Below are 15,080 nucleotides of genomic sequence, written 5' to 3' on the forward strand. Positions count from 1 at the left end.
GTAACGCGGGACTGTGAAAGTGTACCACAGAAACAGGAATATAAAAACTAAACTAAAAACTATTTTTATTTTACGACGTCAGGTCCACAAAGCTATATAGCTATTTTTCAGAAGCGACTTGACCACAAATGATATCTCAACGAAGTGGCTTATCACGTGGAAATTTATGGCAGCCAAATACTCTAAACGCGAGTTTCTAAATGTGGAGGGGACCGGAGAAAAATCCACACAATCACGGGGAAAACATGCAAACTCCAAAAAAACAGGCCCACGACCCTTTGTATACCAGGCGAGGTAGTTAACATCTCGCCACCTTGGAGCCCCATGGTGGCGAGTTCAGTGGCTGAGCAGCGAGTGAGTGGCATCAAATGACTAAAAGCACGACAATTTTTTTTCCCTAAATAATTCTGTAAGCCGATTAACAATATTTGGTGACAGGCGATGCATATGGTGTGTCTGTATGTGGGTTTATATGCATGTACGTGTGCATATTTGGGTTAGGGAGTGGTAGTGTAGCAGTTAGCACTCTGCGCTATGAACCCGGTGACCCAAATCCGATTCCCGCTCACGGTCAACACTAATTACGATCATCTGAGCCGATCCTGGGCCTCCCCTAGAACGACTCAGCCTCAAATGAGTACCTGGTGCGGTGTGTAAAACATCAGCACTGGGGAGACAAAGGCGGTCGGGCGTGATGCTGGCCACCCACCCCGAGGCCCTTATGCAGAAGAGGCTGTGTAAGGGCCTCGAGGCCGCACAGAGCGGTGTCTGTTTTGACAGGGAGCGGCGAGGTGAGGAGGGAGGGATTAAGAATGGGATGAATACACAGAAGTTGTGTGATTTATGAGACGTGTGACCTGATTTAGTGGTGCATTGTGTAAAACATCAGCACTGTGGGACCAGCCAGGCGATATCATGGACTCTATCCGATTGCTCACCCAAAATCGTATGACTGGACCGTATGTTCAATCATGTCACACTTATGACTCCCTGCGTGCGATTGGTCGCTAGTACGTTTAAAATGGCAGTCGGTATACTGAGTAGGAACCTAATATCCCCCGATGACAAACACATAGGCTCTGTGTATGACAGGTCGGCAGGGAAAACATGTTGTGGATAAAAACTACTTTTTAAGCCAAAGGCAAGCACCTTCTGTTTGTTTTTCATATGAGTTTGAAGCCACGTCTGAATCTGTTCACATACATATGTCTGAATGTGTGTTTCTGTATGTCAGCGTGTGTCTGTGTCACTGCATGATACAATCTGGCTGGGTGGTCAAAGCACTCGATTCTCTATCGTAAAAGTCGTAAATTAAGTTCCCAGTCGGGAGTCACCTCTCCTGACATGATGATCATCATCATCAGTGTCCCCAACATCAGCAACAGCTACAGTACCTGCATCATCATCATCATCAATCCTCCGAGGCTGATAAAATGAGTAACCACAATTTGTGGAAAGTCAACAGTTGCCATTGGGTGTATGGATTGCCTCGCCCCCGCCATAGTAATGAGCAATTTCCAGGGCCACAAATGGACATGAGCAGCATGCCATGACCATCTGGATAGGGAGCCAACAGACTGATGATACTAAGTCAATTATCTATCCCTTATAAGAACAGATGGAAATTTAATTCGGAATATGATGAACAAAGAAGGCAGAAAAGTCAAAGAAAATAACTTTCGGAGGGACACAACTGCAAAGCACAACAGAGTACAGAGTAAATCCTTAATATTTGCGGGGGATACGATCCTGGAGAACGGCGTAAAATATTACATCCGCGAACATTAATACTCAAAGCTTATGAGTAAAATAGGTTTAGGGGGCATAAACAAATATTGCCTATTTAAGGCTACCAATATAAATTATAAACAAAGATAAATAAATATTGCACCGTACGTTATTCCCACAAAATTGTAAATGAAAGCAATGGCGTGTAAATGGTGTGGCAGACAAAGGCAGACCGAGAGGGAGAGAGCGGTGTCGCGTGGGAGCAACTTTCACATTGCTCCCACACCTCACTGCTTCCTGTCGGGTTAGTACAGAGCTATGGCCGAGAATATTTAAAATACAACCCCGCAAATTTCAAATCGCATGACAATAAATGTGTCGCAAAACCGCAATTATAAACCCGTGAATATTAAGGGTTTACTAGTAGTGTGTGTATATATATAGGGCAGTTGTTGAAGGCGGACTGGAGAGCGGGTTGGGGTGCTATTGGATTTTATATTTATTTAATAATGATTGGTAACATACTATTGTGTTTGAATAATAACATTTTCAATCAGTACATATTAACTTCTATGACATACCTGCTATGTTTCGATTTAAAGCTTTCGTGACTGCAAGGATTCATCTTCTTTGGTTATTTCGGTAAAGTCACGTAGAATGAGAATAAAATAATAACTTGATAAAATAAAATAACACAATTAAATTCCCACGACGTATTTTATCAATTTATTATTTATTCTCATTCTACGTGACTTTACCGAAAGAACCAAAGAAGATACCTGCTATGGCTAAGAAAATGTAACAAAAGCTTAAAAAGTATCGACAAAAAACAGAGAGACACATTTTGATTTAAAGCTTTCGTGACTGCAGGGATTCATATTCTTGGTTCTTTCGGTAAAGTCACGTAGAAGGGAAACAATAAAATAATTTTCTTGCTGTGGTTTTCACACCTGATGATGATTGCTTGTGTTGCAGTCGAAACGTCGTGAGAATTTTATTGTTTTATATTTTTATTACTTTATTGTTTCCCTTCTACGTGACTTTAACGAAAGAACCAAGAATAGAGAGACACATGTTGAAATGTATACTGAGAGACAGAAAAAAAAGAACACGTGGATCAGAGACCAAATGCAAACATACAAACTGGGGACTCGGGTAGGACACGTCGCTCGGAGGGTTGACGGCTGATTGATGAGAAGGTATGCAATAGCAACGGGATGAAGAATCGTTCCCGAGAGGATGACCCACCGCAGAGATGGAGCGATGAGATTAGTGCATGTGCAGGAGTGGGATGGATTTTGCCATCAACGAACCACGGAGGGTGGGGAGGGCGGTGATGTGGAGAAACCTTCATCCAGCAGTGGAATGAACAGAGTGAGTGATGAAGACGCTCAAGCTCACCAACAAAGATGGGCAGCATCCCACGCTTATTTGGATCGTGAAACAACATAACAAATAATTCCATTAATTTATCCGAGAAAACCACATAAATCTCAAGGCTCTTTCAGGAGGGCTATGAATTTGAATATTTGGTCAATTCCATTTTGAGCGTTGTAAGCAAACCAGAGAAACCGAGGAAAAGCACACACATATACAAGGGGAAAAACACTCAAAGATCCAAACACATGAGGTCACAAACCCACTTGCTGTACTGTCATCTACTTGGCACCTCTCAGCCCGAAGCCACATGATCTACTCACCCTTCCCTTCAAAGCGATGAATCCGAGGCGTGTGCGATCACGGCGTTTTTTTTTTATACGTAACAAAAATTACATGGAACATAAAATGGATCCTTACCAGTTTCCGATGCACAGCTTGAAGCTTGACTCAGTGTAAATTTCCGTGATGAGTCTGAACAATTGGAAAATGAAAAAAAAATGTATAATGTCTCTCATGTATGAAAAAATATATCGTTTTGTTAGCTAATGTAAACCCCGTGCGCATGTGTCAGCGATCAGAGGCGAACGCTGTAAAATTACAAATCGCCCAGATGGTGAGCCCTGGGGGGGTCAAAGTCCACCCGGCTGATGTGAGGTCAAAGGCTGCTCTGAATGGCCCAGTATCACATGAGGCCTTTGGGCTGTACCATTCATATAATAGACACAGGGGGGGCATTTCTGGAGACAAGGGTGTGGTCTGGAATGGGCTTTTTAGTGTGTAAATAGCCCACAGCTCTCTTGCAAGAGCCCCGAAAAAGCTGATGGCTCGGTGAAATTCTTGACTGAGGTAAAATTATAAGTATAATCATTATCAAGTCAAACGTTTCAGTGCCCCTTGACCTTAAAAAGCAAGAGGCAGCACTCAACTCCATTGGTGGACCTGAGCTGGCAGGTGAAATTCCACATTCTCCTGATGGGGGCTAGTTTGTTTATAAGATTGACAACCACTTCAGAGTTCCTAGAGAGTAGTGAAAATGATGTTATCCACTCCGGTAGAAATGAAGATAATAAAGACAATTTTATTTTGTTGTGGTTGAGGAAACAGCTAAGGAGAAATGTCACTATGACTGAAAATGTATTCTTGAGGAACCTTTCAGGGTTCAGTCTTATCAAACGGTGAACACCTCATTTATGAATGCAGAATTCTCAGTCAAATACGCTTAGTTTTTTTTTCTAGAGCACAATCTCCTACTCTCAAACCCGCTCCGGCTCTTTTATCGCCAGTTGTGCCAACCATGTGGAATTCTAGGTAACAGAATTCTGACCTTGTGCTAAATTATCTGAAGCCCACATGTGCACACAGTCTTAGAGGCAATCATATGGAAAAGCAATATCTTCTTGACACCTTAAAAAAACCCTGAAGAATTCCATATTCCCATGGTGGGGGACAGTTTATCTACAGGATTGACGGCTACTTTCAACTTCCCACAAACCAGCGCAAATCATTTTATCCACTCAAGCGGAAAGATGATGATGAGGATTTTAAATTAAAAAAAATGTATTTCCTGGATTCTATTCCAATTGCGCTGTCAGCGTTAAGTCGTGAGATGAAGAAATGTTCATTTGGAATTCTCACAGAGCAGTGCATCACCTCAGAAAACAGTTTGCAGAAGCAGAAATTCCCAATCGAATGATCTCTGATTCAAACTATGGGGGGGACAACGCCCTTTGCCACATGCCCTGCGATAGAGATGTTTGTAGTAGTATGGCAGTCACACCAAAATTTAATTTAATTGCTCCTACAAGGGCTGGAATGCAGCCAAATTAAGTGAAAAATCTAATTTAATGTGACAGTTTTTTTCTGCATGCACTGGTGACCGTGCTGAGACCGTCAATTCATTACACTTGAAATCCAATCTAATTACGGGTGGCTGCCCAGATTCGAACCCAGGATCTCGGCCGTGCCTACTCATACGTGCTCTGAACCTCGAGTCACCCGGTCACGTCTCCTCCGAGCACCTTTCCGAGTCATGTCTATTGACATATGTCAACCTACTGAGTGGCAGGATATCCATTATACCTGTGTCAGGCTGCGTGCAGCATCAAATGCATCAAATTCACGCTGTCTGATATAGCTATCGTGGGCCGGTGACCTCCTGAACAGCAAGGCCTTTGCTACTTTACATGGGTTTCAAAGCGCACCTAGCCTGGCACAAGCACCATGGTGACATCGCCACCAATTAGTGGTGAATGTCGGTTGTTGTTTTGTCTGTATAATAGTACATGCATGGTGTATGCATTTGTACGCGTGTGACAAATACAGATGTATTGCTTATATTGCTATAGTTGCCGAGGTTATTATACACCACATGAATAAGCACACACGCACGCACATTATACACGAGACATTATACTAAACACACACATGTATACACACACCCAGTACAGGCGGAACATATCTACACACCACAATTAGACACACACACCTATAGATATAAACACACGTATGCACTCACATACACACTACACCCGCACACAGACATATACTCGTGCACACGCGAGCTCTATAAGAGCCACAATATATCATTTTCCTATTATGCTCACTTGAGTGATCATGCCAACGATTGTGTGCATGGGCCATGGCCGATATGCATTTGTACGTGCGTGTAAATGTGTCTGTGTGTACGCACATATATGTATACAGTAGCGATGTGTGTGTGCATCATGTGCATGTGTGTATACGCATATGTGCATGCGCTCTATCTTGTACATGCGTATATTGCATGCCCTTCACAGGTAATTATTGCGTACATACATTTGTGTGCGTGTGAAACCGTGCACATAAGTATTGCATACATGTGTGCGTTGCTGTGTATGTAGAGGTGGCACGTGTGTGTGTGTGAGTATGTAAGTGCATGCGTGTGTGTTTGTATAAATTTATAGGTATGTGTGTGTGTGGCTGCCTAACGGTCCATAAGGATAAATGGGGGATCTTTGTCTTCACGCATTTGTTTATATGGGTGTGTGCGTGCGCTGTACAGTCGGTGGGGTATAGGCACGTGGGTGCGTAAATAAGTCGTTAGTTTACCCGCTAAAAACAGGTTACGGGAATGACACACACATAGAAATGTCACGCAATACGTGTAACGTTTTTTTACCATTTTAAATGAGAAACGGAGGGAGCTGCCACTGTGTTATGGTTAGGACAGTGGACCTGGAATCCAAAAGGTCGCCAGTTCGATTTGATCTGCAGGCGTGACAGTTGAAACAATGAGACAATTTTGTTTAAATGCCACCCCCCCACCGTCTATGCCCCCCCCCCCCAGCTGTGTAAATGGCTAAAACCACAGATTGTCCACGATCAGCCATGTCGTGTGCGATGGGGGATCTGGTCAGCGTGGAAGAGGAGCTCAAATACGCCTCTGGAACCCGCTCGAAGAAATGGAGGCCCCTTCCACCAGCAGTGGTGATGAGCAAAGCCATTGCAGGGCTGCACCCTTTATCTTTTCTACCAAGGAACGCGGGCAAAGTGTACCACGCGGTGACTTGGGCCACCGCCGTGCCATTCTTGTACGTTCGCAGGCGCCAAATCAGTGCATTCGTTATTAAAACTTCACCGGAAGCGAATGACCGCTTCCTGACTTTTGCAACCGGTAACCAATTCTGCAAACGGTTTCTGTTTTACCGGTAGTCGTTTCACAAATCTCATTTTTGCGTTTGCACATACAGTATGTATCACCGGAGAATTCCTCCTCGACCCGTAACAACCCTTTAAATTGCTCGAGGAGTCATTAAATGACTGAAGAGTCGTTAGTCTACGCTGTGCAATTTATGCGAACGAGGTCGAAATTATTGAAAATATTACTCTTGACCCAACAAGAAACCTGTGATCGCACACCGCTCCTGATGCGCTATGATAACTCTATCTCTATCATTGTTGATTATAAATACATATCAGGCAAACATTTGAAAGAAATTATTTTCCATTGAACACACTCTATTTTGGTGGATAATTTGTTATCGTTGAATGTCAATGGGCTTTCCGCTATGGTTGTAGGTTCATAACTGGACTGTTGATGATAAGGAGGAAATTGCATGGGTGTAAATGTCAGAAAATTTACTACCTCTGCGTTTGCCAAGCCCACAGTACAGACCCTTGTTTTTAAAAAGAAAATATAGAAAATTTTACGCTAAATATGACAGCTTAATTTCATACGTGATGCTCTGCACACGTGAAACAATTTTGCGCCTGCACTGCCCTTACATGCCTGATCATCTCATGCAGGTTTTAATCTGCATTGAGATTTATAGTTTGGTCAGCATGGTTGCAAATGTTTTAAAAAGTAGGAATAATATAAAACAAGAAAATGCATGCATATGCATGGATTCTGTAAAGCTTTCCAACATGCCTCTTCAATGAGCAATAATAACGTTACGTTTCAAGCTGCTTATCGAGGTCACGCAGAGAATGACGCGTGACGTCGCGAGATGACGGCACAGGTAGTGACGCGTGACAGCTGACATCTTTGGCCGTTATGGCGCAAGAAATGACACGAACTTTAATTCCTGAAGCTCTCTCGTGGCCATCAGACCTCGTCATTGGCTTTTAGCTCCTGAACATATTGCCATAAGCAGGATACAATGGCGCAAGAACCAAGGCGAATCTTTTCAGTGCTGATTATCACATGCATGCTTTGGGCAACCGTTTGATCTATTTCTCTAGGGTAAGTGCTTAATAGCAATACAACTGAATACTAAAGTTGAATTCTTATTGGATCATCGTTATGAGAGTGATCATACCCCCCCCCCCCCATCCAAATTTTACATAGACAGAGATTAACAGTGCTAATCGTTCAACCTTGTTTAGAAAGCTTTAGAAAGCAATAATAAATTGTGGTCTTTTTTCGTGCAGATTTACGAATGCATAGCGATTCTAAAGTTGTGTTGCACAATATTTAATGGTGCTGGGTTTTTTCTGCATTTGCGATTCGTGATTAAACGTTGCTCTTCCCTTGGAGAGCGACCTCTCGGTCTTAATGGGCTATTGCCTGGTTATGAATAAAGGACATGAATGAATGAGGCATGTTCGTTTAAGTATGCTCGGGCAAACTATATGCCAACACGATTAGCACGGTTGGCTACGTAGAAGTTCAAGATACATGCATTATCTTTTACGTTACGATATTCCATTATCTTGTTGGTCGTCGTTTAATCAGTTTCCCTTAAGTCTGAGTTCGTATTTTTTAGTTTTAGTTCGTATTTTTATTTTATCACTTTTGCACTTTGTTGCACCTCCAGTGCAACTAATGATTACTTAAAAGTTATTCAACTGCAGTTCACGAAGCATAAATCTGCCATAACTCTTCTGATCATTGCAACTTATAATCTGTCATGTTTTTAACGGACACGCTGCCAATGACACTTGAAAAAAATTAAACGAACAACGAACTGCTGACGTTATATAACCATCATACAGTCAATTTCTCTGGTAAAAAAATAGCTAAGCACTCATTCAATGGGTAATTTCTATTTGTAGAACATTAATTATTGTGTTTGTTATTCCAGAAATATTTTGTCAGGAAATGAAATACTTAAAAAAATATTAGTCACAATAGATAATGAAGACAATGGTGTTTTGCAAAACGGACAATAGGATTAGATTATTTTGAACCTTTTATCGTACAATATGCATTAGTTTATGAACTCGACAAAACAAATACCCCTACGCATTTCATATTTAGTCAGGGTTACGATGATCGTATGAGCGATGGGGAGAGTGCTTGTTTCCATTGGTGAACCTAAGCTCGTGGTGGCAATTCCATATTCCCATGTGGCAGCCATTCTCCCTGTAGGATAACCTATGTTAATATAATACATACACACACACAATGACACCCCTGTAGAGTGTATCAAATGTATTACCCGTTATGTACACACATGCACGGAGACAAAGATTCTCCATTCATCCACATAAAAACTGTGGAGTTGTGGCCATCATCACGCCTGACCGCATTTTTCTACCCCAGTACCAATATTTACACGCAAAACCAGGTGCTTGTGTGTGGCTGAGTCGACCCAGGGGGAGACCCATAACATGTTCGCACGTGACTTTGCCACTGATTTTATCCAAGACGGGGACGCGAACCAAGGTTACGGCGATAGTCGTGCAGCGCTTGATGCACTCTGACACACGCACACATGCTCGATCTATGGGCCTCTGCACACACACAGTTTCCCTGCTCAACCCATAAAAGCCAAAGACCCAATCCTTATTGCGCTCACGTCTGCAGTTGTGAGCAGGGAAGACACACACATATACACACATATACATAGAGAGAGACATACACACATGCACACATATGTACACAAACGTCACACGCACACATGTATGATACACCAATGCACTCATATGGTATACACATATGCACACTCACCTATATTAAATGTCACTCAGACACTTAGATCATAGAGCCATACACACATCATACGTGTAAATACACATACTCACCTGCATTCAATTTCACACATACACTGCGTAGACACACATATATACATATACACAAACTCACCTGTAATCAATTTCACTCACATAGGTACACCATATACTGAATGCATACACATTTATACATACACACTCACCTGTATTGACACATACATCACAAGTTGTATACATACACTTACAGAGTATATGCATATACACACACACACTCACCTGTGTTAAAATGTCACTGACAAACGTGCATCATACACTGTTTACATACACTGACACTCACCTGTAAAAAAAATATCCCAGGGCCCAGGTAAGGCGTGTGACAGGGCGAGCTGCTCAGTCGCTCACCTTCCGCAATGAGCAGCCTCGCAATCTGACAGAAAACCCACACAGACACAGGCAGAGAGAGAGCGAGAGAGCGAGAGACCCCAAAAAAATTAATGAATCACCCTCCCAAAGTATAGCAAGCCCCTTTAAAATGGCCACTATATGCCTTTAGGGGGGAGGGGGATTCCTGAAAGGAATTTAAATTGTACATTTGGCCAACATCATCATCATCTTGGAATTAATGACTATTATTTTCACATGCTCTTTTGAGGGCGATGCCACAAATGTAATTTTATGTGGCTTGTATGTGTGTATGTGTATAGATATTCCACATGTGCACGGATATGAACAACCTATGCGTGTGTGTACGAATATCCTATTCCGGGGTGGCGATGGCCATGCACGCCTGTAATCCAACACCATAGAGGCGAAGGTTGTGGATCGCACACATTTAGTGAAGCTTCCTTCCCCTTGGGCGTCCAGGTCGCCGTACCTTGGCTTTCCAGGAGATGGCAGTATGGCAAGCGGATTAATCTCCATCTGTTTCCATCTGTACGGGGAAAGTGTTGCTCGTCTCGCACGAGTGGAGTTTATCCGGGTGCTCTGGTTTCCACGGTGGCGAGATGTTAACTACCTCGCCTGGTATACTTGGAGGTCGTGGATTCGATCCCGACCCCGAAATATTTGGAATTTGCGTGTCTCTCTCCCCGTGATCGCGTTCATTTTTTCTCCGGGTCATTCGTTTTTTTTCCCCTCCACATTTAGAAACAACACGCGTTTAGAGTATTTGACTGCTAGAAATTTCCACGTGATAAGCCACTTCGTTGAGCTATCATTTGTGGTCAGGTCGCTTCTGAAATAGAGCTATATAGCTCAGTGGGCCTTACCTGGTATAATACCAGTTTATTGTTTAGTTTAACTTTTTGTGCAAACGCTCGTTAATTGGCTACAAGCACCTTTATACAGCAGGGCACTATTTAAAAAGCTGCAGAGCTTGGGCAATTGTTGGCACCGGTTCACCGCCTGGCTGCTGCCCTCCCGCTTGCCTGTGGTTCTTCGCGCCTCTGAATCATAATAAAATCACTGTGCGCATTCCAAATGTATCTATTTAATTATGCATCCTACAGTACTGCTATGCGTATCCTATGGGTGCGTGTACGCATATGCACTATAGTAATACGGCACTAAATACTAACTACCCTGCACTATATACGAGTGTATAGATATCGTACTTATGTTTAAGTGCATAAATGTTCTGAGGATCCATGCCATCTTTGTGTATAAGAAATGTCCTATGTGGGAATGTTGATGTATTCATTTTCACGTTACATGTGAATGTGTTTATATTAATGTCCTATATGTTTTGACGTATTTTATATATGCTCTGTATAGGTGTACAAATATCACATACACACGTGTAGAGGTATGGATATCCTAGACAGTATTGTGTATGTTAATGAATATCCTGTGTGCGTACGTGTGCTAATTCCCCCCGTGTTCGCATGCATATGAATACATATTTAACATGCGCTGCTTTGGCGTATTGTGGCTGATTAATAAATTAAAATGAAGGCATCTGTTCCACCACCAAAAAATATCAAATAACAATTTAGTTCATCTGCCTATAGGCCTCTCTGGGCCAATGGTGTTCGGCAGCATCTATTAAAGAATGCAAACTACACCAGGTTTAACTTTCTAGGTCTCCACTGCAAAGTGTGGCTTATTAAATGCACGCATTTGCGTGTACTAATGTCCTATAATGTGTTGAATTCGTCTATTTATATACTGGACAAATACACACTCACCTGTATTAATTGTCCCAGGGCCCAGGCATAGCCGTGTGCTAGGGCTGGCTGCTCAAGATGCTCTGTTCCCACAACGCACAGCCTCGCATTCTGACAGAAAACCCCCACACACACACAGGAAGAGAGAGAGAGAGAGGGGGACCACCCAAAATAATGAATCACCGTCCCAAAGTACAATGAGCCCCTTTAAAGAGCAACTATGCCTCTTCAGAGGCAAAGGGGGTCCCTGAAATGGATTTTAATGAAGCATTCTGACAAACATTATTTTAAAGCTAATTAACATTTGAATGTTATTGTGAAGGCAGTGTAAATTATATGATTGAATTGTATGTGTACGGTCTGCCAAAACAACTCGCAACTCTGTGTTTTGGTAGGAATATTTGATCCAATCTCTATCTCTATTTTCATCCAATTTGATCCAATTTTATGGCTATGCAACTGTGATGGGTGCTCGATCACTGTGGCTCGTCGATGCCCTATTTTGTTTCCTCTACGTTATTTGATGTAAATAGGTTTTCCTGTACAGCGTCTAGGGAAACTTGTAGTATTAAGACGCCACATAAATCCAAATCATTATTATTTCTGTTATTGTGGTGCAAGACAGTAACACTGCAATGTAATGTGGGAAATGCCATCTGGGGAGAGGCTGGCACAGTAGTGGGCTGATTATCCTGGCAGATCCAACCGAGGTGGTAAGGTCACATCCACCACAGTATAAAAAACGGAAGCCCTGGCTTGGTGCAAGGGGCTGCTACGAGCCCTTCCACTGTAACTCAATTATCACTAGACCATGAAATAAAAACAAAAGCATGTGCCCTTGGCCACACTTCAATTAGTAGAGCCAGAAGACTGAAATCCCACCCTCTGGAAATCTCCATAAACAACGGGCAACTGCTTTTACTGCAAATACCGAATGACGGACGGAATGCAAGGGCTGATCAGTCAATATTCCTTTGATGACCTCCTTCGCCAGGTGACTTTAATCCCCAAGTGGAACATTGCGTTAAAACCTGGGTAAAGTGTATTGCAATGGATGGACCAAACCAGCTTTATGATGGCAAGAGGCTACAAGATGTATGTGCTTGTAATTACAAATTCGCTGTTCTTTCACCGGCACATCTACAGGCAAGAACATCGACTGGACTATGTAGTGAAATGGAAAATACAACATGAACTCGACACCAGCAACTACCATAAATCTGAACTATCTACTAACTTATGACTTGTCATCTCTACGATTCTCCTGACATTTTTCCAACAGAGGAGCAGGCATCCACCTAGGACCACTTTCATACCAGCAATACCTAGATCTCCCCTTAGCTGTTCAAAATTGTAACCAAGTGTTTGATCACCTCTTGTAGCGAAGATTGGCATGTTCCCCCTCCTAATAATGCAGGGAATTGGATGAGGTTAAGGACTTTGCTCATACAGCTGATATGGAAGTGCTGCAAACCATGCTTATTTGAATAGTCAAACATAATAATGTAATACAATTATCCAGAAAAGGCCAATTGCACGTGGGACGAAACCAGGGAAACTGGAGAAAATCCATGTGTAGTGACGTTAAGGGTGTCACTATGATGGTATCGCCAGGCACTGTCATAAGAGTGCTACTGTGCATCTGGAACCTCTCTCTGGGGCCAGAGTGAGTACGGTATGCGTACGGGCCCTAGGGGGCATAGTCTTGGTGGCAGCCTGATAAAGGGCAAGTCAGAACGTGGTAGTGAGGGGGGCCCCGAGGGGGCTTGAGGGTCACGTGACGATCCACCGAGATTCTTTGGAAAGGGTCTCGAGGGGGGCGTGGCCGAGGGCGGAGCGGGGCCACACTCGGGAGCATAAAGGGGCAGTCCTGAGAGCGTTCGAGGCTGGTCTTTGGGATCAACCCTGGGTGCTGCGTCTCTTCGGGCTTCGTTCTTCATCATGGGTCAAGCAGCATGTAGGCTGACTGACCCATTCGTGTAGTTAACTCGCTACTTGCATAGTTAACTGTCTAGCTATCAATTAGCAGTTTAGTTAAGTTACCCTGGTGGGGAGTTATTAGTGTTGCCTCCAACTTCTGTGTGTGCCTCCGTACAACACACTACAACAGGAGTAAGAAGTGTTAAGAAAACTGTTAGATGATAGCCTAGTGTAGAGATGTTAACTAGGAGGAAGCTACTCACCAAGTTGTCTTCGGACGAGGAAGACGACAATGGGGTGATTCCCCAGACGGGCCCGGGTGCTCAAGCCCTGGAGATTGAGCACGAGGAGGACCTGCCGCCGATGCAGCAGGCCGACCCGGACCTGGCCGATTTGCTGCCGCCAGCGAGGGCGCGTCGATCAAAGAACGACTGCCTCGGCGACCTTCCGGCCGCCGTGGCAGCTCAAAGGAAGACGACACGCCGGAGTTGCGCCGAAAAAACTCCGCCGCCGCTGCTTCCCGCTCACAGGAAACCGATGGAACGCTGCCCACGCAAGCGGCCGCCATTTTGATGAACGGGCAGGACAAGGGTTCTCGCCAAATCGGACCTCCCACCAAAAACGCTGTCTCAAGACCGCGCTCTCAAAAAGAGGCTTCCATTAGTCCAGGAGTTTACGGCTGTGGGTGGCGACTGGGAAGCCTTCTGGTGCCGCTTTGCCGCCGCCTGCGATCTCTTGGGGTAGATGGATAAGCAGGTGCTGCAGGCACTTCCCACAGCGCTGAATGACAATGCCTTGGCGGCTTTCGATGCCATCCCGTACGAGTCGTCTACTTCAGGTGCGGCCTGCCAGGACACGTCTCGATGGGCTGCCGCGCTCGATGAGGGAGACCCTTCACGTCGCCGTCATCCTACGGTCGACCGTCCTTCTCTCTGCTAGGTCCTCAGGCGAGTCGCGGTGCACCACACACACAGCCCTCAGAATCACCTCACGCATTGGGTTCGGAGTCGCGGGTCGTGGCTTCTTGTCGGAGTGCGTCGCATGTCGGTCGGGGTTGTGCGGGCGAGGGTTGGCCGCGGGGTTCCGCTCAATTGTCGACCTTGGCCCGCCGTGTTATCGCCGCGGTGGCAGGATCATCCGCTGTTGTCGGGACCGTCGAGGGTGTAGAGGTGTGGGCACTTGTTGAAACCGGTGCATCTGCAACCATCATTTCAGAAATGACTTTTAATTGTTTGCCGCCAAATCGCGCGCCATTTCGCCCGTTGACATCCCCTGTTTTGCCGTGAATGGACAGTCCTTAGGGATTATTGGTCAGATATCGGCTACAGTCTGCATAGGTGACATTCGCTTGACGGGTCCGGTACTTGTTTCAAAGTCCCTAGCTGTACCCTGCCTATTAGGGACTGATTTTCTAGGGGAAATGCCGCTGAAGATCCTTGTGGATCAAGGCTG

At 44.3% G+C, this 15,080-nt stretch overlaps 1 protein-coding gene across 4 annotated transcripts in view; it reads right to left on the bottom strand.

Moving 5' to 3' along the window:
- LOC116938836 (disabled homolog 1-like) overlaps window positions 1–11,834 on the bottom strand; it is a 36,515-nt gene extending 24,681 nt beyond the window's left edge. For 3 of the 4 annotated variants that reach the window (XM_032946586.2, XM_032946542.2, XM_032946552.2), the window contains exons 1-3: window positions 11,730–11,834; window positions 9,881–9,970; window positions 3,526–3,579 (exon numbers count right to left, since the gene is read on the bottom strand). The gene's annotated coding sequence lies outside the window, so the exon portion shown is untranslated. Of the gene's footprint in view, window positions 1–3,129; window positions 3,155–3,525; window positions 3,580–9,880; window positions 9,971–11,729 lie in introns of all 4 variants that reach the window. The other variant, XM_032946562.2, reaches the window with a different exon arrangement.
- Window positions 11,835–15,080: the final 3,246 nt, after the last annotated feature.

The sequence above is a fragment of the Petromyzon marinus genome, chromosome 1 (genome assembly GCF_048934315.1).
Source record: "Petromyzon marinus isolate PM22_M1 ecotype Great Lakes invasive population chromosome 1, UKy_Petmar_22M1.pri1.0, whole genome shotgun sequence".
Taxonomy (NCBI): domain Eukaryota; kingdom Metazoa; phylum Chordata; class Hyperoartia; order Petromyzontiformes; family Petromyzontidae; genus Petromyzon; species Petromyzon marinus.